Raw genomic sequence first — 23,594 nt, forward strand, 5'->3', positions numbered from 1 at the left:
ATTTACAACTAGGTATTAGGATTAATTGACTCATTCTTTTTTCTTTGAGTCTGTAAAAATAAAACAGAGGCAGGAATACTGAAGCCTTTGTTTAGAATTGAACTAAAGCATTCAAATGCATTTATTTTGGGGTTGATCCATTATTATGTTGTCTTTACCTAGAAAGTTCTATACATTGGGAAAACAAAACCACCACTTTATCAGCGCATATCACAACATAGGAGAACAAACACAACAGGGCTAGATGCAGCACTCCATCTGCATTTAAAAGATAGAGACCACTCTTTGAAGACAGCAAAGCTCACATGGAACTTAAACTTGGGTATATCCCATGATGGACTCTCCTTCCAGTGCAGGGGAGAACCGTTGTACCTACCTGAACGGTCTTCTCGATGCACTGGAAGGAGAGTCCAAACCCTCCCGGCGATTCTTCATTGCAGTTCAGTTGCCAGTTACCAGTTATTGTTGTTGAATAAATGCTGTTTAGTTTACCTATTTTATTGCCTTCATTTTTTAAAACTGAGCTCCTGGGGCAGCTAGGGGGTGGTACCTCATTAATATGCTAATCTAAACTCAGTCCCTACCAATAAGACTAGAGGAATTACCCAGGTTGGACTCTCCTTCCAGTGCAGAGGAGAACAAAAACATCAGGACTAGATTCAGCACTCCATCTGCATTTAAAAGATACAGACCACTCTTTGAAGACAGCAAAGCTCACATTTGGTTTAAAAAGCCACTGGTTTGAAAAAGGAATTAAAGAGGCCATCTGTTAAAATTGAACAGCCTTCATTCAACCGAGGGGGGGAAATGTGACATCACCTATCTCAGGAGTAGGTTCTAAAAATATTTATTATGGTTCTGTGGGCATGGGTTATTTTGTGGGTGTGGCTTGGTGGTCATGTGACAGTGAGAGTGGCTTCATGATCATGTGTCTGGGCGGCTGTGGCTTCATGGTCATGTGACAGGCTGAGCATGGCCAATGTAACTTTACATCAAAGGGTGCCTCACTAGACCCACCCTCCCAGCCATTCCTTGTCACCCCCAGCCTCGAAGTATCTATAGTTCTGTAAAAATGTTGTTCATCTTTTTTCAACTTTATTATCTACATACTATAGATGTATAAGGGGAGCAATGTATTTTCCAAAGCAAGGCAAAACAAGAAATGATGGATGGAAACTGAATAAAGAGAGAAGCTAAAACTAAGGAGAAACTTTCTGACAGTTAGAACCAATATCGGTGCAGAAATATTTCACTCATAATTTCACATATAAAATAGCCATTGGTGTAATACAACCTGCATATTGTTCAAAACAGTAATTAATATTATGGCTGATGTTTGACAGCAAGCCTAAAAGTCAAAAGACCACAAGAGTGCTTCTTTCTCTGTATACAAAACATCACATATCAGGAATAGCATATTAAGCTATTAAGAGGGGCAGAATGCAAATCCAGTAAAATAAAATTAAATAAATAAATAAAGCTGGATTTATGCAACCTGATGTACAAAATAAACAGATACATATTTATGCTCTGGACTATAGACATTGAATGCATGTAAATCCCTGAAAAAATATGTGATAGCCCTGGGCAAAAGTAGATAGTAAAATCACTCTAGGTGTAGGGACAGTATAACACATGATAAATAGTAGAACAATTAAAAATAATAGCACAGAGTTCTCTCTCTCTCCCTTCCTTCCTCTTTCTTTGCCTTTTCTCCCTCCTTTCCTCTTTCTCTCTGTCTCTGTTTCTCTCTCTCTCTGTTTCTCCGTCTCTTTTTCTTTTTTCTGTCTCTCTCGCTCTCTTTCTTTCATTCTCTCTCTCTCTTTCCCTCCCCCTTTTCTCCTTTCTCCATTTTTCCCTTCCTGTGAAGAACCCCAGAAGGTCTTTAGTAGCAGGGGGGGAAACCAGATGTTTTGAAAATGAGAACATACCCATTGATCTGGCATTTGTAGAGCTCCACTGTTGATTAGCTTAACCTGAGCAAGTGTATCTAACAGCACTTTCAGTATCTCTGAACTCAAGTTTAGTGCATGTGGGGATCCCCAAATGGTGAGGATGAAGTTTGAGTAAAAGGTTTAGCCTTCCCTCCCTTCCCCCTCCCTCCTGGGATGGGCTACTGCTCGGACCGGGGGGGGGGGGGACACAGTGGGGTAGTGAAAATGGAGCTCCACCCCAGAACACCCAATTTGCATTGAAATATTTTGGGGGGGAAAGCAAGGCGTCCTGCATAAGCCACAACCACAGTGTGGTAATAAAAAATTTGGGTAGCCCTTTCTTTCCAATGACCAGCTATCTGCAAGGAGTTTAAATCCTTCCATTCCCCACGGTGCAGTGAGAGCTGAAGAAGCTTCTTGGATGACAAGCGAAATGTCTTCAAAGAAAAGCATGAAAAACTTGTTGCCTCTTGAAAAAAGCACTTTGAGACAACCATGACTTGTATGACTGAGAATCTCCATAGACACTTTGTCTATAAAACTATTTGATATCTTTAACAAACAGATTGATTTACTAAGATCCCCACATTTTTTTTATTTTTTATTTATTTATTTTATTCATTTGTCCAATACACAAATACATAGGAAGAAAAATAGACATGTGGTAATGTATATAAGGGTAAAAGTGAACTTAGAGGAAAGGAAGAGAATATACATGATAGGTGAAAGAAAGGAAAGACAATTGGACAGGGGACGAAAGGCACACCAGTGCACTTATGTACGCCCCTTACTGGCCTCTTAGGAACCTGGAGAGGTCAATCATGGAGAGTCTAAGGGAGAAATGTTGAGGGTTAGGGGTTGACACATCTCCTCCTCCTATACAGATCTCAAAAAGGTCAGACTTTCGAAAAGTGTGTTATGGCACAGATGGGACAGCTTGTAGTCTTCCAGATACTGCTGGATGCCCATTTTATAAAATGCAGGAAATGTGGCCAATGATAAGGGAAGATGGGAACCCTATTTCAGCAATCTCTAGAACAGTGTTTTTCAACCAGTGTGCCGTGGCACACTAGTGTGCCGCGAAACATGGTCAGGTGCGCCGCGAAGAAGGCAGCTCAGGTTCCAGTCTCACAAGTTTTTGCTGAGAGAGAGAGTGAGAGTGAGAGAGAGACAAAGAAAGCAAGAGAGAGAGAGAAAGCAAGAGAGGGAGATAGAAAAGGAGAGGAAGGGAGAGAGAAATGAACAAAAAGGGGAGGAAAAAATAAAAATGAGAAAATGATTTTGAGACAGAGAATGAGAGGAAAGAGAGAGAAACAGAAGAGAGAGAAGTGATTCTTGATTTAAAGCATATGATAAAAAGCACCCAAAGAATAAGAGAGAAGAAAACCCAGCCCTCACCTGTTTTTGGAAATGGTTCAAGAGTGTGTAGTAGGGTGGGGAGGAGACGGATAGAAAAAGAGAGGAGAGTGTCTTAGGGTGTCATTTTGTGTCATTTTGGTTGGTGGTATGGCCCAGGATTTTAAAATGTAAAAAATGTGCCGCGGCTCAAAAAAGGTTGAAAATCACTGCTCTAGAAGGCCACAGTTCCTTCCATTGTCATTGGAAACAGACTTAACAATATAGGTAGTTCCTGACTTACGACCAGTCATTTAGTGACAATTTGAAATTAGAAAATGACTTACAATCTGAATTTAAAGTTCTGATGTCTAGCTCCTTTCCCCCGATAATCACGTATATGTATTTGGGGCACTTGGTAACTGGCTCGCATTTACAATTGTTTATAGCATCCTATGTTCATGTAATTCAAATTTAGGGGGGGGGGATTTTAAAGTAAGGATTGCTTCCAGGTTCCAACGAAAGCACCTCATAGTGAATAAAGGGTCTGCTTAATAGCCACTGGGGAAAAATGGGTCATAAAATCAGGTAATGGCCCGCTTTACAATGTCACAATTAAAATTATGGCCTTGATTACAGGAATAAGTCAAAGACTATCTGCCTCTAAAATCAAGATGTTACTTAGGTCCATTGGTTAACTGCAACATTAAGTTATTATTTTTAATATAGTATATAATAAATAAATTAAGAAAAACATCCAAATATAATCAACTTTCTCCTATACCAAGATTTTCCTTGCCATCCCACTCTTTAGATTTCTCTTGGAGGGAATGTAACATGGGTGTCCTCAGATTTCTTGTGATATGAAATCTGGGGAAGTATTGAAATATCTATCCAGGAGTTTGGTTGGGCAGCATGTTTCAGCTGCAAGAATTATGGATCCATTGAAATAAGAACTTATTTAAATGAGTCGCAAATTAGCGATCAACAATATGGTTGACAAATTAGTTGTATATGTGGAAGGTTTGGATGGTAACATCATAAATCTATGGATATTAGCTTAACTATATATGACCTACATACAGACAATATGAGGGGGAATGCAAATTATACTAATTTATACATTTATATATTTACATATATACTGAGTATTTATAGATGAATTACTATGTACAAACTCCATACATTGAAAATATAATTTCAAATTGTTGTATTACTATTATTTTTACGATGTTTACCACCTATATCACACTATGGAAATTACATTCTTCCTTCCTTATTGTTTGTCAGTTTGTTTGTTTTCAGTTTCTTTTTTCTGTTTCATTTTGTCCTTTTTTCCTCTTTTTTCTTGTTATTATGCTGTTTTTGTTTTTTTTAATGTAAATGTTCTGTCTGGGTCACTCCGGAAGCCAATACCAACCCAAAAAGAGAAGCCAGACACACTGGTAAAAGGCAAAGGCAGTTTATAAAATTCAAGAAAAACACAGGTAACAGAAAATGTCCTTACAAACAGGAAAACGCTGTATCTTCAAATATATATCCACGAAGGCAAAAGTCCATGCAGCAATACAGGATTCTTGCTGCCAAGACGAGGCTGTAGATAGCAGACCTACACCTCCCACGGGTCTTCCAAACTGCTGGGCCACAAGCCAGGAACAGAGACGTCGAGAACAAAGCAGGACACCGTAACTCCAACTGATAACACTCCACATGGCTTCAAGGGCTTGCCTGCCTTTTAAACCCTGCTAAGGAGGACCACACCCAAGCCCAGCTGTTCCTAATTCAGTGCTGATAATACTTCTTTAATTGCTCCTTTCTTTGATCTGAACGTCTCTGTCGCATGTCAATGACGGCTTGTGCTTCATCACCTAATGACTCCAAGCTACTGGCTGGGGAGAGCCCCCCCCCAGGGGCTCTCATGCTGTTCTCCTTCGTCCCATTCCTGACTTTCCTCTCCCCAGTCCCCTCCTCTTCGCTGTCATCCTCCTCCGGGCATGGAGCCAGCAGAGACACAGCCGGTCCCTGAGCAGCCTCAGGCTGAACCACAACAGTAAATAACCAATAAAAAGTATTTTATAAAAAAAGAACTTAGCAAGCAGAAGCAAAGCAGTTTTTGTAGCTCTTTTCTGAGATTTCTAAGTCAAAGGAGTGAGTGGGGCTTTCCAACTGCTTCAAAAATACCACGGACAGGACAGCAAAGTACTTATTGATGTCCTGTTCAAATCACGTTCATAATGCCTGTCCTCAGGCATCCATCAGGCTTCTTCAGCTAAACTATTTATAATCCAAAGGGGGGGGGGGAGAAATGTGTCCTAGTACAAAGTACAAAGCACCTCCTTCTTTGCTTTATAGCCAACAATCATTTCTTCAATTTTCCACTCTGCTTCCCTCCAAAAATCACACAGTCAGTCAATCAAAAAACAGCAACAGAATTATAACCATTCCAGGAAATAAAATTTAAGGTATAAAAAAATACTTTGCAATAATTTTAATTGTTTGATTGTTTTGCTTAGTTTATTGCTGCCCATCTCGTAGCAAGAATTTGGTGCAACTTTAAAATCAAACAAATGAATATCTTTAAAAGAATAAAAATAGAAATCTCAATCAAGATACAGGGGTGGGAGGAGGTAGGGTTGTTATGGTAGTGCAGTGGTTAGAATGCAGTATTGCAGTCTGACTGTGCTCACTGCCAGCAGTTCGATTTTGACTGACTCAAGATTGCCTCAGCCTTCCATTCTTCTGGGGTCAGTAAAATGAGTACTCGAATTGTTGGGGGCAATATGCTTACTCTATAATCCTTTTAGAGAGGGATGTAAAAGCCCTATGAAGCAATATATAAGTCTAACTGCTAGTGCTATTGCCTTTTAATTCGTCAACCACTTCCCCTGTTATTAGCCGCCCCGAGTCTATGGAGAGGGGCGGCATACAAATCCAATAAATAATAATAATAATAATAATAATAATAATAATAATAATAATAATAAATGTGATGCTCCCTCATTAGGGCCTCAGGCCATCTGTCAGGACTTTAGCCTCCTGAGGAAATACAGAAGGATGGGACCCAATCTCCCTCAGGCAATTAGATATTCAATGGGGCAGGAGCTATGGTATATAGCAGTACCTTTATGTTGTTGCGTGCCAAAAGCATGTGTGCTTGTGCGTGCCTGCCCCCATGCCCCCATGCATGTGCTCTCCCTGCCCCCCATGCATGCATGCATGCATGATCCCCACACTTCCACACCCCTGTGCATGTGCGTATGTAGGCAGGGGTTCCAACTTACCACCACTACTGGTGCAGATGCGTGCGCAGCTTCGGGTGACAGGTGGATGCATGTAAAGCTCCTGATGACCAACAGAGTGAGATTTGGTGCATGCTTAGAAAGCAAATATTGTGATGTTGTACATACTCCTGGTCAGTTGGAGGATGATGAAGAACTTGAGGACTCTGATACAGATAGTGTTTATCTGTTTTAGTGGTAGGCCTGGGGTTACATGTAGTAGAACAGGTGGGAGGCCAGCTACAGGATGTTGCTATGAGTCCAGAATCTAGTGAGGAAGAAACAGACATTCTCTGGGTAAATCCTAAATTCAGAAGGATCCAAAAACGTAAGGAACAGGTGTTTGGAAGAAGATATTAAGGGGAGGAATGGGTTAAACACTGGAGCGATGTATTTGGTACGTCAGAGGGCCAGTGGGGAAGAAGGGTGGAGTTTCAATGTTGTAGTGCTAAAATGAAAGGTGTTCCCGTTCAGCTCCCAAGCGAGCAAATTCATTCTGTGTTATTTTACAGTCATTTCTGCTGTTTTCGAATCATGCTGTGAGTACATAAATCTTGGTAGACGGAGGAGGCTGGGAGGAATGCATGAGGAATGTAGTTAAGAGAGATAATGGGAGAAAAAGGAATGTGCTGGTATGGACTGCATTTTGAATACAGAAGTGAAGAGAATAAAGATGGAGTTTCTTTGTTTATGAAATACTGCATTTAGTAAGAGTTATTTGTAATAGCTAAAGTTCTACCAGAAACCAAAACAGTGAGAAGATGTGTCGGTTCGGGAGGTTTTGGTGATTTTTTTGCATGCACAGAAGCAAAAAATTGCCAAAAATCACCAAAATCCTCTCATCTTCTCATAAAATTTTGATTCCTGAGCATGTGCAGAAACAAAATCTTGCTCCAATGCGCACACGTGCCGGTCACCCACAGCTGTGCACATAGCACCATTTCCACTACCTGTGCTGCATCTCCTATCTTTCCGGTAGCAACCCGATAGTGTGCGCATGATCCTGCTCATTGAGAGCCCGTTTTCTCTGGCAGAGTATTCATATCACCACAGGTGTTTCTGACACAAGCGTCGTTGAGCTGTCCACACCCATCCTAGGCCCCCGAGGTCAAACATAACCCTGGTGTGATCCTCAATGAAATCGCTGGTCTAGAAGAAGACAATGTAGATCACATCTTCATGGATGAAGCTGAGTTGAATTTAAAAGTTATTAACTTCATCTTTAGGACCATAATATCCATACGAAAGGTCTGAACTTTCAGAATATTCTATTCAGCCAGAAAGTTTAGGTGGTATAAAGCAGAAGAGACAGCATGTTATTTTTAAAAATATGATAGATTGCATGATGGGTCTCAGGATCTTATTGAATAACCTATTTCCTAGTGTTCCTTTATGATCAGTCTCCCATAAGCAATAACAAATTAGTTCTTTGTTTATTGTCCTCTTCACTTCAAAGAAGATAAATTTCCAGATGCTGTTATGTGATATATTTACTCTTTTGCATAGCTATTGTTCCCTGTAGACAGGTAATAGAAAACATGGTCTAATTGAGGATGAGTGCCAGTGCTGAAATTAACAATGGCTTTTCAAGGATGACAACTAAAAAGAAATTTTAAATGAGCCTCTGAACTCTTCAGCTACCAGCCTTCTACGGGTATTCATGCAAATTATTTTGGATGGACAGAAAGAAACAAGGAGAAGAGAGTTTTCACTTTTATGGGACAAAAAGTGAATGTTCCATGTTGGCTCTATCAAAGGGAAAACTTTTCTGCTCATTAAATTATTGTTGTAGTAAGAAAGTCCAGTTACAAAAATGTTTCCCTCAAAAACAGACTGGTGATGGAGCTAAAATGAGCAATAATTTCCCCACAAGTCTTGCTTTATTTTGTGTCGTCATCCATTTCGCAGCCTGCAAGGTCATGAAATTTCAAGTAAAGGGATTTGGCCAAAAAAAACGAATATCGGAAAAAGAACGCTTCTCTGGAATCAATTACCTCCAGAGGTCAGGACTGCCCCCGCCCTGTTGGCCTTCCAAAAAGTAGTTAAGACCTAGCTTTTCCATCAGGCCTGAGGCTGTTGAAGTTGAACTTATAATTGGTGAGATCCAATTACTCACCCACCCTTTTTTTTAATCAATGGGACATTAAGACCTGAGACAGTCTATTCTATGTAACAAAAGTCTACCTCCTTCGGGCAGAGCCATAGTAGGAATTGCCAAAAGCCCTTTCATTACATAATTACCCAGCAAGATTCAACCAAGCTTGGGATGCAAAAGACAACCTACAAAGTTACCCCACAGGGCCCCATGGGATTCTGACAACCAATTAGAATACATGCTCAAATTCAAAGGTCATAAATATCTCTCTCTCTCCTTCCCTCCTTTCCTCTCTCTGTCTCTCTCCCATGTGCCTCTTTGCCCAGGACCTCAAACCATGTGATCCTGTTCATCATTAAACCATCTTTCCAATCAGCCACCATGTTTCCAGTGTCTTCGCCCCCATTTGGAACTGAATCCAAAAGGATATTTCTTCCAACACTACTTTGGTGCCATTTGGGTGCCATTTTGGATTTTTTTGACTCTGCCCTCAAGCCCCCTCTCTCTTCATATACAAAATGAGACAAAGCACATATTATATATAAAGTGAATCAAAGCAAAAAAAAACCAAGTAAAACAAAAATGATTACTACCCATAAAGGACAGAAGTAATAATCTTGAGGAATTACAAGGAACTTTGACTCACTTTGCAGCATCTTATTTTCCAGTCAAAAGCAAAATCTATGAATGAGCATCTTTTTAAAAACGGAGAGAGGAAAGAGTTGGAGACCAAAGAAAATATGGATGGGCCTCCCAATAAATTTATTTATTTGTTTGTTTGTTTGTTTGTTCGTTCGTTTATTTGGTCAGTCAGTCAACCAGTCAGTCAATGGTAGTATACAAAGATATAACAATGTTTATATATTAGACACCATATTGGAGATTTCACAATTACAGGTATCGGTAATCCTCAATTTATAACCAGTCATTTAACAAAATTGTTTGAAATTGTGATGGCACTGAAAATGTGACATAGAACATGCATTTCCCCCAACTGACAAGCAAATAACATTTAAAAATAATTACGTTACGTAAAAATGCTTGTTAGTGTGGCTATATTCCATGGTTGTTTTATTGATTTCTTTTCTATATTTGTCTTATAGATGTAACTAACTTCATAAAAATTCTCCCCATTGGAACATATCTTTACATTCAGTTTCTCTTTTACTAGGTTTTTGAGAACCAGCATTTAATAAGAACCCATAAAAACTTAATTATGCTGCAGTTAGCGATGTAATTAAGAAATTGATTCTAAAGCATAATCAAGAACTGAAAGTTAATCTGAAAATGAGAAAGTTAATCCATGTCATTGCTGGAACTCTATTTCCATTATCTCACATTTATTCCTGTAAAACAAGTAATATCACTTCTACAACTTTATATATCTTTCCTCTGATATGAACTGAAGACAGTGGGAATACAAGAGGGTATATACAACCAATTGCTAGAGAAATGGAACACTTATGCTAAAAACTTGACATAAGTTCAGAGGTAGAACGTGGAGGTGGTGTTGTGCAAATAAAACACTGTGACATTTATAGCATTTTTCAATAAAACTGGAGCTTTTTAGCATGCTAGCTGGGGAATTCTGGCAGCTGAAGTTCATCCATCTTAAAGCTGCCAAATTGGAAAACAGTGGTCTCAATAGAAGAGAATATGCGTAGCTCGGGGTTGAACCCTGAGTCCTTGGTGCTCTCTGAGCTTGATGGGTTTTTTTAACAGACATTTTATTATCAAAATAGGTAACGTCATCACTGAAGATGTTACCTAGTTTGGAATGAACCATCTGCAAGAAAACAACCAAGCTCAGCAAGCAGCAAGAACCCCACAAACATTGATCTAGATCAGTGTTTCCCAACCTTGGCAACTTGAAGATATCTGGACTTCAACTCCCAGAATTCCTCAGCCAGCGAATGTTGGCTGGGGAATTCTGGGAGTTGAAGTCCAAATATCTTCAAGTTGCCAAGGTTGGGAAACACTGATCTACATGAACAGATGTTGTGACTCTATTGAATGTAATAGTCTAGTTCTGTGATGGCGAACCTATGGCATGCGTGCCAAGGTGGTACGCAGAGCCCTCTCTGTTGGCATGCATGGTCCAGGTCAGTCCTCTGTGGGGTTTCTTTCATGAGCTACTGTTTTCCTGCAAATTTATTTTTATTTTATTTATTAGATTTGTATGCCGCTCCTCTCCAAAAACTTGGGGTGGCTCACAACAACAATAATACAATATACAGAATACAAATCCAATATTAGATAAAAAAGCTAAATTTAAAACCCATAAATATTAAAAACAATTGGTACTGTACAATCACACCATTCTCATGTATTACAGTCAGAAAAAAAGGTGGTGATGGGGGAGAGATAGTTAGTCCCCCCCCTGCCTGGCGACATAGGTCTTCAACATCTTGCGGAAGGCAGGAAGAGTGGGGGCAATTCGAATCTCCGAGAGGAGTTGATTCCAGAGGGCCGGAGCTGCCAAGGGGAAGGCTCTTCCCCTGAGTCTCGCCAAATGGCATTGTTTAGTCGATGGGACCTGCAGAAGGCCAACTCTGTGGGACCTGATTGACCGCTGGGAGTCGTGTGGCAGAAGACGGTCCCGGAGGTATTCTGATGCAGGTATTCTGGTCCGATGCCATGTAGGGCTTTATAGGTCATTACCAACACTTTGTATTGTGACCGGAAACTGATCGGCAACCAGTGCAGGCCGCGGAGTGTTGGCGAAATGTGGGCAACTCTAGGAAGCTCCATAATAGCTCTCGTGGCTGCATTCTGCATAATCTGATGAAACAGAAGCCCACGAAAGTAAAAATCTTGCCTCTTGCCATGCTGTTGGTGTTGGGATGTCCCGCTTCCCGACAGCCAGCTAGTCTTTGATCTCTGCTGCAGATATTTATGCGCTTGCACGAATGTAGAAGTGCAAGCGCATGCATGCATGAATGTGTGCACCTTTCAGTTTGGGCATGTACATGTGCAGTTTGGGCACTTGGTGTCTAAAAGGTTCGCTATCACTGGTTTGGTTTGTGTGGGTGTATATTGATTTTTTTTGTACTGTATGTAATATATACTGTATTTCTCTTTCCACCTCTTTGCCAAATTGCTGGTAAAATAGGATGGGATACCAAGCTGGAAAATTGTACTATCAAATTTGGAACAATTACTTCATGAGGGCCTTAAAATCTTGGATTGTTCCAAATCTGCTAGTTGCAATGTTCCATGTTAGCTCTGACAGGGAATCATAATTAATAGGGGGAAAATAACGCAAAGGGTCCTTGCAATACCACAAAAAAAAAAAAAAACCCAGGAAGGGAAAGAAAGGCAGCAGAAGAAAAGAGCATGTAGACAACCAGCACCTTCATATCTCATTTTCAAAGAACATCAAGAGTTTGAGGTTGCCTAGAAATTCTAGAAATTTAACTTCAGGATCTTCCTGTTTTTGTTGAAGCAGGCTGGCAAAGAAATAAGAGTTTTTGTTCTTTCTATCTTAGTAACTGGAAGAGAACTGGTTACGTACCATCAAATATTGGAGATTTCTAAAGAAAAGCGATTAATTAGTTAACATATGACTGTATTTTCTTTTCTTTTTAAATATTTTTATTAATTTTCTACTTTTAAAAAGAAAACACAATAGTAGGTATAGAAGAAAATCAAAGAAAATTAAATTAATAATAGTATATACAGATATCAGGATTATATTAGAATTAATCCCAGTAGCCGATTAGGTCTCGCAGAGTTGGCCTTCTCCAGGTCCCGTCGACTAAACAATGTTGGTTGGCGGGACCCAGGGGAAGAGCTTTCTCCGTGGTGGCCCCGGCCCTCTGGAATCAACTCCCCCCGGAGATTCATACAGCCCCCACCCTCCTTGCCTTCCATAAAATGTTGAAGACTCACCACTGTTGCCAGGCATGGGGATGATTAAGGGCCCCCCCTTTGTTTTTCTGACCTCTGTATTACGATTACAGTGTTCCCTCGATTTTCGCGGGTTCGAACCACGGTTTTAAAAAAAATTTAATTAAAAAATACTTCGCAGGTTTTTTCTATACCACGGTTTTTCCTGCCCGATGACATCATATGTCATCACCAAATTAATAATTTTTGCAAATAAATAACAAAAAACCCAATTATTGTTAATAAATAATTATGTTTATAAATTTCAGAATCACTAAGTGTCCTATTCAATGGTGAGTATCAGTAATAATGGTGAGTAAATGGCTGTTAAGGGAATGGGAAATGGTAATTTAAGGGTTTAAAGTGTTAAGGGATGGTTTGTGATACTGTCCATAGCCCAAAATGGTGTATTTACTTCCGCTTCTCTATTTCGCGGAAATTCGACATTCACAGGCGGTTCCGGAACGCATCCCCCATAAAAATTGAAGGAACATTGTACATATTTGTGCAGACTTACAACTACAGGTAATCGTGACTTATGATCATTTTTCACAGTTATGCCCTTTGTAGCATCCCCATAATCACGAGATCAAAATTCAGATGCTTGGCAATTGGTTGACTTTTATGACTGTTGCTGTGTCCCAAGGTCATGATCAACTTTTGTGACCTTTTGGCAAAGTCAATGGGGAAACTCGATTCATTTAAGAACAAGATTACTAACATCAACTGCATTGATTCACTTAACTACTGTGGCAAGAAAGTTTATGAAATGGGATAAAACTCACTTAAGAAATGTCTCATTTAACAACAGAAAAGTAATTGGGTTGAGTGTGGATGATTGCTTAGTTGATGATTTTACGATATTGATTATGTTACGTTAATGTTTTTTAAATTAACTTTAAAAAAAAAAAAAAATAATATTAGATTTATATTGTATTGTACTGTTGCTATGTTGTGAGTCACCCCAAGTCTTCGGAGAGGGGCGGCATACAAATCTAATAAATTAAATTAAATTAAATTAAATTAAAGTCACTATATTTATATTAATTATACACTAGACTATAATTTGTCTCAAATATACAAATTATTATATGCTTTTTTCCATTAACAAAATGATTTCATGTCTATTTCAATGATTTCTCATGCAAGCTATATTATTTGCATTCCCAGTATAAACCAGGCACTGTATATTGGCTAATAGATGTTTGGCTAGGCTGGTGTGATTCACTGGGTCTCTTAACATTCAGTCAAGTGACAGGAAGCCTTCGTAATATTTGAAAACACTAGGAGTCAAGCAAGGAAGTCCCTCTGCTACATGCATACCGCTGCTCTAGGTAGAGTCAGTTCATTAGTAATTGCAAAGTCATTAATCTAACAAACTGAGATCAATAGAAACTCTTTCCACTGGCAACTAAAGTTCCCTGAGCAAAAGGGAGTCTTGTAATCTAAGCCAAGGCTAGAGCATTGCATCAAGCACACAAGATCTGGTTGTCATTAGTCCAAGTCAAGGCTAGAGCATTGCATAGGCGGAGAAGGGCAATGCTCTAGAACAGTGATTTTCAACCTTTTTTGAGCCGCGGCACATTTTTTACATTTACGAAACCCTGGGGCACATTGAGCAAGGGGGGGGGGGGCGGCTAAAAAAAGTTTGCACAAAAAAATCCTCTCTCTCTCTCTTCCTCCCCTTCACTCTATTTCTTTCTCCCTCCCTCTTTCTCTCCCTTCCTTCCTCTTTCTTTCTTTCTCTCTCTCTCCATCCCTCTTTCTTTCTCTTCCTTCCTTCCTCTCTTTTTTGCTCTCTTTCTCCCTCCCTCCCTCTCTCCCTCTATGTCTTTCTCTCTCTCTCCTTTCCTCCCTCTCTCTCTCTCTCTCTCTTTCTCTCTCTTGTTTTCTCTCTCTCTCTTGTTCTCTTTCTAGCTCTCTCGCGCTCTTTCTCTCTTGCTTTCTTTCTCTCTCTCTTGCTTTCTTTCTCTCTTGCTTTCTCTCTCTCTTGCTTTCTTTCTCTCTTTTTTTCTCTCTCTTGCTTTTTTTCTCTCTGAGCTTCGCGGCACACCTGACCATGTCTCGCGGCACACTAGTGTGCCCCGGCACACTGGTTGAAAAACACTGCTCTAGAAATCCAAGTAAATAAATAAATACATACATACAAGATCTGGTTGTCATGGGGAATTGTTCAAACGCCAGAGGGCACTCAGGTGGGAACTTAAACTGCATTCAACTGGAAGCTCTCAAGTTGCAGTTGAATACAGTCAGCACTGCAAAAACCTGATTTCCAGTACTAAGCTAGCATGCTTCATTATGTAACCAGAAGTTAATTTGCCTCCCCGTTTGCTGGCTCTTCACGGAGTTTACAACTTTCTCATGGGTTGGGCAAACAAGATTCCAGTTCAAGGTCTGAATCACAAGAAGTCACAATTCTAGAGGCCATCTCACCATTCTTATGAAAGATAGAAGTTCTTTGAGTTTTAGTCTCCGACTAAGGCAGGACAATTGGACTTTTATCTGAAATTGGTCAAATAAGTTTAATTTTCTAGATTGAGTTAAAAAAATATATCTGGAAATGGCTTTGGGATGAGCTTTGCTGAGTGTAATGTAAACGAAACTATTAACCAAGCATTCTCTAGGGGAATGATGGTGAACTTATGGCACATGCGCCCAAAATGGCACACAGAGCCATGTCACTTGGCACACGCACCGTCAGCTGTTCCATATTTCTAGTGTGCATGCACATGTGACAATCAGCTGGCCTTTGTGCATGCACCAGTGCCAGAAACCACAAGAGCTGGTCTTCTGTTTTAGGTGTGAGCATGCGCACCGCACAGCTGGTCATATGCGTGGAAGTAATTGGAAGACTTGCTGATACATGCAAAGTGCTCCCTTTTTGGCACCCGGTGCCACACATGCATGCACGCACTCCCTTTTCGGCACTTGGTACTGAAAAGGTTCACAATTACTGCCCTAGGGTACAAAGTCTACCTCTGATCTGTAAAATGAACATTTAAGCATCAATCGGACTGGTATTCCTCTCACCTCTTCTCACTGTGGATTTATTTATTCATTCATTCATTCATTCATTCATTCATTCATTCGATTTTTATGCCACCCTTCTCCTTAGACTCAGGGCGGCATACAACATGTTAGCAATAGAACTTTTGAACAGAGCCAGCCTACTGCCCCCACAATCCGGGTCCTCAATATTACCCTCCTAGGAAGGATGGAAGGCTGTGTCAACCTTGAACCGGTGATGAGATTTGAACCTCTGACCTTCAGATCTACCGTCAGCTTCAGTGGCCTGCAGTACAGCACTCTACCTGCTGCGCCACCCTGAAGGAATGAATGCAAAGCAGCCATTTCTAAACTTCTACATGGCATATTCATGCCAATTGTCATTCTCTAAAGTACAAACACACAAATACTCCTTTAGGATTTGTAACATCCTAAAGGAGGTGTTGGGCTAGCTAGTCCTCATAACGTGTTGTATGGGTTGCAAATTATTTATTTATTTATTTATTTTATTAGTTCGATTTCTAGGCCGCCCTTCTCCAAGAATTCAGGGTGGCCTTACAACAAGTATAATACATTTAAAAAAATGAAAAATTTAGACTAAGTTAAAAATTAACCCCAATAAAACATTTTAAAACCTTCCCAACCCGACTCATCCAAATCTTCAGACCATCCATTCAATCTCTGCTCATATCAGGGCTGGAGCAGTGTGTCCAAGCTCAATGACCCCAGGCCTTAAGCATCTTCTGGAAGACCAGGAGAGTGGAACACCCAGGGGGGTAGTTTGTTCCACAGGGCTGGGCCCCCCACAGAGAAAGCTATTCCCTTAGGGCCTGGCAGCCAACATTGTTGGGCTGATGGGACCTGGAGGCCAACTCTTGAGCCTCTGTGAGTAATGGGTTGTGAGCAGACACTACATTTGTTGTCTGCAGCAAATCCCATTCTCCATGCCTAAGGTTGGTAGAAAAATCCATCTGGTTCAGTTCCAAGCGGAGAGAAAGACATTGTAAACATGGAAGCTGATCGGAAAGATGGTTTATTGATGAAGCAGAATCACCAAGCACCAGTAGTAGGTTGCTATGGTACAGTAGGGAATGGTGCACTGGTAGCGCCTGCCAGATTGCGCAATTTGTGTGCGGCCGCTACGGTGCCAGTCCTATTGCAGGCATGGCGGGGAAGGTGGGGAGTAGCTTGACAAGCTTTGCAGCCACTTTTCAGTCACATGACCGCAAAGTTATTCCCACCCAGTCACATGACTGCCAAACCATTCCTATCCAGTCACATGCCTATGAAGCCATGCCTTCTGTCACATGTCTATCAAACCACGGCCACAAATAAGCCACATCACAGAGTGGTAGTAAAAACGTTTTGGAACTCATCCCTGGTCCTATACACCTGTGCACCTTAAAGTCTGAAAAATAATAATTTTAATTTATTTTAAATTATTTAAATTTAATTTAATTTAATAATTTAATTGAATAATTTAATTGAATAATTACAACTGTTTAATTTATTTAAAAATTAATTTTAAATTAATTTTACCTTAATAAATCTTGCCTAATGTCTTCATAAGTCTGCTGGTTTGTCTTGGTGACTATCTGTTTGTCAAGGATTCACAAAAAGGAGGCTAATTAAAGGTGAGATAGTACTTTTTTCCTGCAGAATCATCTCTTTGTGGGCCCAGGTGAGCAGGTTAAATTGTTTTTACTATTTGCTTCACCACCCACCATGCCTCAAGCAGATTATCTTTAAAGCAATACAAGCAGTCCTTGATTAATGACCATAACTGGGACTAGAATTTCTATTGCTTAGCAGGGTCGTTTTTTAACTGAGTTACACCCAACTTTTCATTTTTTGCCATGATTGCTAAGTGAATAACTGCAGTTGTTAATTGAATTATGAAATTCAGAAAATCCAGCTTCCCCATTTACTTTGCTCATTGGAAAGCAACTTAGAAAGTTGCAAAGTTGCAAAAAGATGACTCAATGCAAAATCATTTTGCTCAACTCAAAATTCTATGGCAAAGAACTTAACCATGTAACTACCTTATTTTTCAGAATATAAGACACACTGGACTGTAAGACGCACCCAAATTTACAGGAGGAAAACGAGAAAATTATAGTTTTTGCCCTCCACGCGTAATGTTTTTGCCCTCCCAGGCCCCCAGAAGCACTTTGCACTGCTCTACATGTCCATTTTGCAAAAAATAGGCTCATTTTTGGGCTCCCAAGCCCTCCATGCATCATTTTTTTGCCCTCTCCGACCCCCAGAAGAACTCTGCAATGCTCCAGATGGCCTGTTTTTGCAAAAAACAGTTGTGCTTTGGGGTTCCCAAGCTTTTCACGTATCATGTGTTTGTCCTCCCAGGCCCCCAGAAGCACTCTGTGGTGATCCACATGGCCCATTTTCACAAAAAATGTGTCCATTTTCACCATAACCAGGCCCGTTTTCACAAAAATGTGTCCATTTTCACCATAAACAGGGCCCTTTTTTTTAAAAAAAGTGTCCATTTTCACCATAATCAGGCCCGTTTTCATAAAAAATGTGTCCATTTTCACCATAATCGGGCCCGTTTTCATAAAAAATGTGTCCATTCTCACCATAAACAGGCCCGTTTTCACAAAAAATGTCTCCATTTTCATCATAAACAGGCCTGTTTTCACAAAAATGTGTCAATTTTCACCATAAACAGGCCCATTTTCACAAAAATGTGTCAATTTTCACCATAAACAGGCCCGTTTTCCCAAAAAATGTGTCCATTTTCACCATAAACAGGCCTGTTTTCCAAAAATGTGTCCATTTTCACCATAAACAGGCCCATTTTCACAAAAAATGTGTCCATTTTCACCATAAACAGGCTTGTTTTCCCAAAAATGTGTCACTTTTCACCATAAACAGGCCCGCTTTCACAAAAAATGTGTCCATTTTCACCATAAACAGCCCCGTGTTCACAAAAAATGTGTCCATTTTCATCATAAACACGCCAGTTTTCCCAAAAAATGTGTCCATTTTCACCATAAACAGGCCCGTTGTCACAAAAAATGTGCCTGTTTTTGATCTGCAGAGGGCAAAAACGTGATGTGCAAGAGTTTGGGAGGCCAAAACGTTTGTATCCAGTCTATAAGTTGCACCTAATTTTTCATCCACTCTTACGAAGGGGGTAAGGACTGTATGTTATGCTGGTAAATGAAAAGAAAAATTAAAACCACTTATTTCTAAAAAGAAATATTGATGATGCTTAGTAAAAATGCACACACACATTCACACACATGGAAAGACAATCAATCAATTCCTATAATCACAATACAAAGCAATGCAAAACAAAACCAACTAATCAGCTAACATTAAATCAAAGGCAAACCCACCATTCTCTAAGTGGCTTTCTTCCATCTCCCATTTTTATTGATGAGAATGGCGACCTCAAAGTATTTTCAAAATAAACATAGACATAGAGATTGATGTGCCCGGCTCTGTCATTAAATTATGGGCTGTCTTTGCTTGCAATTATTCGGTGTTGCAAGAGTGCTGAAGGTGTGGTACTTACGACTGACTTTGAAATTACAGCCATAGCACCACTCCTACAATCGATCTATGCCAGGGATGGCGAACCTTTTTTTGCTTAGGTGCCAAAAGTAAGCATGTACACATGATAGCGTCTGCTGGCCCACACCTATAATACAATGCCCTCCTGCTCCTCCTGAGTATAGGGCTCACTAAAGTCTCCAGAGCCTGTGGATGACAAAAAAATGGATTCCAGCTAATCTTAGGCCTTCTGGAAGATAAGGGGGAGGTTGTTTTCGCCTTCCCCAGCTTCAGGACAGCCTCCAGAGCCTGTGGATGGCCAAAAAAGTGGACCCAATAGGCCTACTGGAAGTTCGGAAATGAACTTTCAGTTGGGGCATTGGACCGTTTTTCATATTCCTCAGGTTTCAGGAAAGCCTCAAAATGTCCTCCTCTTGCTCTTTGGAAGGCCGAAAATCAGCTGGCCAGCGTGCACATGCGTAATGGAGCTGACCTAGGGCAATGCTTCATGTGCTATGTGATGGATTCCTACCGGTAGAAAACTTTTGGTCAGGTACGCAGAAGTGGTAGAAAAGTTTTGAATTTTTTTCTTTGTCTCCCTTCTGGGCTCTGGTTGTTTTTCTTATTTATTTATTTATTTATTCATTCATTCGTTCCTTCATTCATTCAATTTTTATGCTGTCCTTCTCCTTAGACTCAGGGCGGCTTATAACATGTTAGCAATAGCACTTTTAAAACAGAGCTAGGCTATTGCCCCCACAATCCGGTTCCTCATTTTACCCACCTCGGAAGGATGGAAGGCTGAGTCAACCTTGAGTCGGTGATGAGATTTGAACCGCTGACCTTCAGATCTACAAGTCAGCTTCAGTGGTCTGCAGTACAGCACTCTACCTGCTGTGCCACCCCGGCTCATCAGTAAATAAGGTTGAATGTGTATAATTTTAAAAGAGCTGTGTGTGTGTGTATATATATACATACGGCTTATATATAGATAATGTAGATGTTTTTGTGTGCCTGTGTGTAATATGTATGTACACATATGGTATACATACATAGAATTAAATAATATATTTTAGATGTTCAGTAATAGTAAATAGATAAAGTGTATCTCTTTGAGGCGAGGAGAGGCCAGGCACCCTAACCCAAACCCTTGATGTGAGTGATGTCAAGTTGGCCACCTTTAAGCCAGTCACATGACCTTTAAGCCACTCCCCGGTCACATGATCGTCAAGCCACTCCGACCCGGTCACATGGCTGGCAAGCCACACCCACAAAATAAGCCACGTCCAGAGTGTGGTAGTAAAATTTTTTGCAGCTCTTCACTGGCTGTCAGATACATACATGCTATAGGGTCGCCATCACGGATCTAGACTACTGGTCTTTCTGGCATTGTGGACCAGTGTGTGTGGGTGGGGGTAAGAAAGAGAGGTTGGTTCTGTGTGAATGCTGTGCATGGACACCTGCTGCATGCACAATTTGTTTTCTGCATGCAGAAGTGGAGCTGAGACCATACGCACATTCACCCACAGGAGGGGGTGGTTGGACAAGCAGGGGAAGGATGTATGAAGGGAGAAATGGGAAGAGTAATGGGAGGGGGGTTGGCTGGACAAGCAGTGAAAGGGGACATATGGAGAAAGCAAGCTAGAGAGGTGTTTGGAGGGGCAGCGAAAGGGGCAGGTGGATGCCTTGCTTCCTCCATTCGTTCCCTTTTGTTGCCCCTCCAAGCACCCCGCTAACCTTGCTTTAACCACCCGCCATCCCGGGGCGGCTGCGGAGAGCTTCTCAGACGTGCCATTTTCTAGCAGAAGGGAGGGGGGTGGGGACCCCGCATGGCAAAGCCCTTGCAATCATCAGAGTCTGCAAACATAAAAGCACTTATGTTGGCCGCTGCTCGTAGCAGCAGCAGCCAAGAGAGAAGCAAGGGTTCGTAAGTTGAAAATGGTTCATGAGAAGAGGCAAAAAAAATCTTGAACACCTGGTTCGTATCTCAAAACGTTCGTACTTAGAGGCGTTCGTAAGTAGAGATACCACTGTACTTGAAAGTAACAATGATCAAACTAGATTTAATAGTTTGTTCTGCTGGCGAGGCATGTATTAGGCAGCCTATGAAAATATGCCTCTAAGATGAATCTTAAGTTGGTACAACATTCATGAGCAGGCTGATTTCTGAGCAGTCAGCTAGAATCAAGCAAAATATATTTAATATGTAGTCAATATGTGCAAATTGTTTAATAAGATTTTCCACTTAAGATTTCTAGCTTTACAATATAATCCCTATCAGTTTTCTAAAAACTTTATTTTATATGTATTGGTAAGCTGCAATTTTGATATATATTTTTGCTACCTCATTTGGTTTTTGGACTATTTCCCTTTGCAACAAAATTAAGCCTTTGCCAAAAAAAGAATAGAAAAAGAAGAAACATCTGAAACATACTGTACCAATTCATACTGTTTTCCTTGTATGAGAAAGAGAGCAATCAAAATCAATGAGGGTACTCATTGTAATTGATGTAATTGATTTCAATAGGACAACTCTTGCCTAAATCTGCACTTAAAGCATTGGTCTTGATTTTCCCACAACAAAAAGTTCTTAAATGCTTAACAGTTTTAATTGTCTGAACATAGCCATTTCTCTTGCTTAAAGTGAGAAGAGTCTTTTTGAGTATCAAATTTACCTTGAGGACACACACACACCTCAAAAAACACTAAACAGGGAAAGAAGCATCATTTACAATTTGGTTACACTGGCTTGCAAACTAATTCTAGTATAGGGCCATATAAGGGCCATGTATGGGAGGCAGATTAGAAAATTGAATCCATATAGCATGAGGTTCTTAAAAATAAATCTGGCAATAGTTTGACATGAGGCAAGGGTTCGTAAGTTTTAAGAGTAACCATTGATTTTCAAAAGCTGTACAGTGATCCCCCGATTATCGCGAGGGTTCCGTTCCAAGACCCCTCGCGATAATCGATTTCTCGCGATGTAGTGGTGCGGAAGTAAAAACACCATCTGCGCATGCGCGCCCCTTTTTCCATGGCCGCACATGCGCAGATGGTGGAGTTTGCGTGTGGGTGGCGGGAAAGACCCGGGGAAGACCCAGGGAAGGTTCCTTCGGCCGCCCAACAGCTGATCTGCTCCGCAGCGCGGCAGCAGCGAGGAGCCGAAGATGGAAACCCCATCTTCGGCTCCTCGCTGCTGCCGCGCTGCGGAGCAGATCAGCTGTTGGGCGGCCGAAGGAACCTTCCCTAGGTCTTCCCGTCGCCCAGGCAAAGGGGAAACCCCAAGATCGCTTGCCGCTTGCCCGTTCGCCCGCCCGCCCGGCTGCTCGCTTGCCGCTCGCTTGCTGCTCGCTTGCAACGGGGAAACCCCATCTTCGGCTCCTCGCTGCTGCCGAGCAGATAAGCTGGTGGGCGGCCGAAGGAACCTTCCCTGGGTGCCGCCCGCCGCTCGAGAGCAAGAGGGGGAGAGATAGAGAAAGAGAGAGAAGGAAAGAAAGATGAGAGAGGGAGGAAGAGAGTGTGAGAGAGGAAGAAGCAAGATAGAGAAAGAGAGAGAGAAAGAAAGATGAGAAAGGAAGGGAGTGACGTCATCGGGTGGAAAAATCGCGATATAGCGTTTCGCAATGATCGAGATCGCGAAACTCGGGGGATCACCGTATTGCATATTTATTATTTATTATTATTTATTAATCAGATTTGTATGCTGCCCCTCTCTGTAGACTTGGGGCGGCTAACAGCAATAATAATACAAACAAATGTAATATTTAAGTTAATTTTAAAAAAAGAAACCAATCATACATACCGACATACCATGCATAAATTTTTATAAGCCTAGGGGGAAGGGAAAGTCTCAATTCCCCCATGCCTGACGAAAGAGGTGGGTTTTAAGGAGCTTACGAAAGGGAAGGAGGGTGGGGGCAACTCTGATATCTGGGGGGAGTTGGTTCCAAAGGGTCGGGGCCGCCACAGAGAAGGCTCTTCCCCTGGGTCCTGCCAAACGACATTGTTTAGTTGACGGGACCCAGAGAAGGCCAACTCTGTGAGACCTAACTGGTCGCTGGGATTTGTGTGGCAGAAGGCAGTCCCGGAGATATTCTGGTCCGGTGCCATGAAGGGCTTTATAGGTCATAACCAACCCTTTGAATTGTGACCGGAAACTGATCGGCAACCAATGTCATCGGCAACCAATGTCATAAATGTCAATTTAAAAGGTAAATGCTTTCCCTGTGCCATTGTGACTGGACCATCTCAGATTCTTTGGTGAGGGAGTCAAGTATTTTCTGCAGAGGCTTCTGTGGTCATGTAGCCAGCAATGCTGTATGATGAAAAAGCAAGGAACACAAATTACCTTTCCACCAAAGTGATACCTATCTATCTTGACACATTTTACATGTGTTTGCACTGCTAGACTGGAAGGAGAGGCAAGTAACTGGAGCTCATTCCATTGCACTGTGCTCGGGTCTCGAACCTGGGCTATCTGCTTTCCAAACAACAAGCTCAGTGGCTTTCACCACTGAACCATTGCACCCCTTTCACACG

The sequence above is a fragment of the Erythrolamprus reginae genome, chromosome Z (genome assembly GCF_031021105.1).
Source record: "Erythrolamprus reginae isolate rEryReg1 chromosome Z, rEryReg1.hap1, whole genome shotgun sequence".
NCBI classification, from domain to species: Eukaryota; Metazoa; Chordata; class Lepidosauria; order Squamata; family Dipsadidae; genus Erythrolamprus; species Erythrolamprus reginae.